The 4,581-nt window shown below is 51.0% G+C and overlaps 1 protein-coding gene across 1 annotated transcript in view; it reads right to left on the bottom strand.

Moving 5' to 3' along the window:
- The window catches only part of GABRQ (gamma-aminobutyric acid type A receptor theta subunit), a 16,777-nt gene that overhangs the window by 9,814 nt on the left and 2,382 nt on the right, over positions 1-4,581 (bottom strand). The gene's annotated exons all lie outside the window — the stretch shown is intronic.

Below are 4,581 nucleotides of genomic sequence, written 5' to 3'. Positions count from 1 at the left end.
CAAAGATGTGAAAATCCGTAGTAAACTAGAAGGGGCTGTGGAAAAATACATTTTTATTGTTTCCGCATTGGCTCAAAGCTGCCCCCTAACCAGCCCTACAGCTAAGCCTTTATTCTATGCATATTACGTCACACTGCTGCTATGGAAACACGCATGACGCTTGCAGTTCACCTGCTGGCTGCAGAGAAGACTGACTGCTCAGAAGCTGAACTGCAAAGAAATGTATCATTCCCACCCCAATGCTTCAAAAAGCAAAGTGCTCCTGGGAATCAGCATATGAATGGCTGCTGATAAGTAAATGGGACTCTGTGGGGATCCAGCCCCAAAGCTGGCATTCAGGGCTATTGTGAATGATCCCCAACAAAGTGCTATGTAGTGACAGGAGTTTCTAGAAAGGCAGTTCTTTATTACAGCCTTTCGGACCCCCTACATGCCTTTAGAAGGCAGAAACTGCGCGAGGCAGGCAACAAGACCCAGGGGCCAGGCAGCCACCCCCAACCACATCACTGCGCTGCCAGCCTTCTTGTCCTAGACCATCGCATGCCACTCAGGTGACTTGATCCCTTACAGCAGCACCCTGGGGACCCAAACACTAAAAAGGACCAGGCATAGCCCTGTCTAAGGGCTCCCAGGTGAAGGGACACGTCGGAGCTGAAATGCAGTCACCAAGCTATGAGTCCTGGCTCAGGGATGTAGCCTGGTGGGAAGGGACCTAGTACCTTTTTCTAATTTATCCACCCAGAGGGGACATCTTATGTGCTGGCAGCGGACAGGACGAGATCTTATCTAAGGTACCCCACATCCCTAAAAGCGTAACAAAACGGAGCAAGAAGCTCCAGATCAGGCGTCTAATGCTATCTCTGGGGTGATGATGCCCCAGCCCATAACCCATCACTGTCCCTCCTTATGGGCTCAGGAAGGCAGGACAAGTGGGAGGGGGCAATTTCCCTCCCTAGAACCCATCAGAATACCTGAAAAAGACAAACGAAGGAATGATGACGAAGTCTCCATCATTCCTTCACTCTACAGCAATGTCATGCCACGTGCAGGGCTACATGAAGTCTTCAGGGACCTGCCTTTTGCACCGCTGTGGAGTCCATGCCTCTCGCCCAGAAGCAGCTTTGTTAACTTTCCTGGCTCCTCCTCGAACATGACTGTGTGTAGCGGGAGGCCTTACATGGAGTCCTGGTTCTTCCAACCCTGACTCCTCCGGCTCGCTGACCGCTCCCCACCCAATACACTAGCCCTGGACTTAGAGCTTATAGTGTCCCCTCCTGTTTAAATGCTAGCAAGTCCTGCATTGTCCTTACCCTTTCACCTTTATCTGTTTGGCCAAATCAGAAACCCATCTTTTCTCATATGCCCCAGGCCTGCGTGCCCCTAAAGCTTAGGGTAACCCAAGAGGCTAGGCACCTCGTGTAAACAAATCTGAATCAGCTCAAAGGATGCTGGTCAGGTGACTTAGAGATGTTGAGAGCCAGTTGTACCTGGCCATCCCCAGAGCTTGGTCCTTGCCCCTGCGCCCTGCCCCTGGGTGCTTGGTGTACTGAAATGGCTGTTGGTCAGCCTTCGCTGAGAAACAAGGAAATGTAGAAAGGAGAAAATGTAGTAGCTACTTCCTCGACACCCACTGGTGCTTGGTGCAACTGATCTAAAACGGCATCACGCAGTGGGGTGCTGGCTGTGCCCCGACACCGGAATTCTCACGTTGAGAGCTCCCGTCCTCATTTGGAAGGAGGGAAGCAGCCAAAGGGGACATTATTGAAGTGTCCCACCTCCAAGCTCAGCCCAGGACAATCGCCTTGTTTTTCAAGGTGGCCACTCATGCAGCATGCAAGTCCCTGAAGCAGCAAGCCTTTGGGGCTGAGGCATTCAGTATTCCGAAGACCTCTATTCATATGTATAAACGTGGGCCATTAGCACTCATTAACCCATTAGAAGTGGGGGAGGGTTGAGCTCTACCACCTGCAGGAAATGGAGTGCCTTTTCAGGCTTAGCCATTCTTTTTCAGCTTTTTTTCTGTCCTTTTGAGCACAAATGTGACTATAATCTCTATTTAATGCACCCTTCTTTTTCTCTGTCCCTCGTCTAGGTTTCCTGGGTGTTCCCTGGGCCAGAGAATGCTACTCCTGCTCTGTGGGGTCGGGGTAGGTTGCTTTTTTCTTGAAGCCGAGTGAAGGAGGCCATTCCCTTTCCAAGCGGGGAGGCTACGTAGAGATGTTGGGAGAAGCTCATATATTGCTTTCCTGGATGTCTGTGTGCTTCAGATTCCTTGTCATTTTTCATTTTTGTGCTTGAGATCTGAGCGCTAGGCTAAGGAGTGTTTTTCTTTCACTATTTGATATTATAGATTTATTGTGTATCTGCTGTCCTCTCCACTAAAATGTAAGCTGCTTTTTTCCCTCGCTTTTAAAAATTTTATTTTATTACTATTACAAGGTATACAGTACATTGATTAGACAGTAAGGAGTTTGAATTTTATTTGGCAGTTAAGTCAAGCTATCAAAAGTTCCTGAGGTGATCGGGCTGGATTAATAAAGATCACGCTGCCTGCAGTGTGTTGAATAAAATAAACTTGGTAGAAGCTGAAGGTCTGGGGAGAGGTGCAGAGGCAGAAGTGGCCCGGACAGGTGGGTGGGTGAAATAAACAACACCGAGAAGACCATACCCTTAGTTTTGAACTCGCTGAATGGGGGGGACTCTCCAGAATGCACAGAATACGGGCTTAAGCAGAAGCTCGTGTGCCCTCCCCCCATAGATGGAGCACAAAAGTGTAGCCTGAGGAGCAGGGTGGGGGCGCGTTTTGTCCATTTCCGTGCTTAACTCTGCTCCAGCAACAGCAGGAAGCGAGCCTCAGGCTCCCTCTGCGCCATCGTAAAGAAGTGTGAATGGGGCAGGCCTTTTGCATAAGAAAGTAGAGAAGTGGGGGAAATTCCAGGGGTACAGCAAAAGACCTGGAGTTTGGGGGTTTGGAGTGCTCGCTGCAGGCCTGGGGCGGGGGGAGAGGCACAGTGTTGAGCCAGGGGAGGCCCCTGGTCAGCTTACTAGGTGGGGCTAGCTCATCGGAGCTCGGCTCTATTCCACCTAATTAGTGTCTGGATGCGTCTTACCTCCAAAATTTGGTCTCAGACGGACATCGTATCCCGACAGCACCCTGTCCAGAATCTTGTGAACCACGGATTCGTTTGCGCAATTTTTGCTAAAACAGAGAAGTCACCAGTAAATGCCACATTGCTTCTCAGAGGATAAAAGACAAAGAACACACCAGGCGTCAACTTGCCAGGGCCTTCTCTTCTGCGCACACGCAGACATGTACTTTCATACATGTACACGTCTTCCCCCCACCTCCTCCCCCCAGTGAGTCAGCCAGAAGCGCAGCAGTGACGCACTCCCATTTCCCCTCCCCCTCCCCTCAGCTTTTTTCCAGAGGGTAGGGCGCACAGACCGGTTCCAGGTTACCAGGCAGGATTGGGGGTGGGGAAGAGGGGAGCCAGCAGGGGAAGCGGGGAGAAGAGGGATGGAGGGAGCAGGCAGGTGGAGCCCCCCCAGATCTGCGCTTTAGTTCAACTCCCCCCCCCACCCCGGAGGAGCCCCATCTTGCCATCTGTCTGGCTGCAGCTTACAGGGTCGGTGGGAACTCTCCCTCCCAGGGAGGGGCAACTGGTCACCCCAGGAAAGGTGATCTTCTATCCCCAGTGCCCTCCCGAGCTGGGCAAGCCTGTCTACCTTCTCCAGCCCAGTCACATTGCCCCTACCTGGGCTAGGGCCAGGCATTCAGTCATCACGTCTATGTGAACCTTCCTTTTGCACACTGTTTTGAAGACTTCACATATGGCATGTGACGCAGAGAGAGAGCCTGGCTTGGGCAGCGGACATTTATGACCCTCGCCCATGCAAACCGTTTCAGATTCTTGGGGTTCAGGGCTGCCCTCAAAAAGACACATATTCGGGGAGCAGGCATTTGTCTGGCTAAGCGTGTGCTTCCAGCCTGGACGTGTCTTGGGTAAGCACGAGTAAGTGGACCCAGCTCAGCCCTAAAGAGCCGGCCTTTCCAGAAGTCTCTGATGTGCTCACTCGATTCACTCACATCTTCAATGGGTCTCTTTTTCCCAAGAGGGGCTTGCGAATTAGAACAGGCCCTGGGTATCAATCACTATGACTCAGAATCTTTGACGCAATGAAGAGGGAGCCAGCCCCTGCAAATCTCTCTGCGTATGCGCGCGTGTGTGTGCGTGTGTGTCCACTAGCGCAGTCTGGAATGTTGGGTTGGGGTTGAGGCCATTGCAGAGATGTCTGCTGGAACCTTGCCCAACTACCCCTCCCCCCCTTTTTTTTTTCTGAATGCGTGCTCACTTCTGGTTTGTCATTTAAAAAAACTGTCTCCAATCATCTTTAATGACAAAATTTCATTTTGCATCATTCCAAAGTGTGCACATTAATTATTTCTGACTTAAAGCAATGCATTCCCACCTGTTTAAGACCACACATTACCCATATGCCAGCATTCAGGTTCCCTGGCCACCGCAAACACACGTTTCTGTGCGATCTACATACAAAAGCCGGCTGTTTAACATCTCTTCA

This window comes from Pteropus vampyrus, unplaced genomic scaffold (assembly GCF_000151845.1).
Source record: "Pteropus vampyrus isolate Shadow unplaced genomic scaffold, Pvam_2.0 Scaffold556, whole genome shotgun sequence".
NCBI classification, from domain to species: Eukaryota; Metazoa; Chordata; class Mammalia; order Chiroptera; family Pteropodidae; genus Pteropus; species Pteropus vampyrus.
Note: the sequence above shows the minus strand (reverse complement) of the source record. Positions and strands in the feature narration are given on the sequence as shown.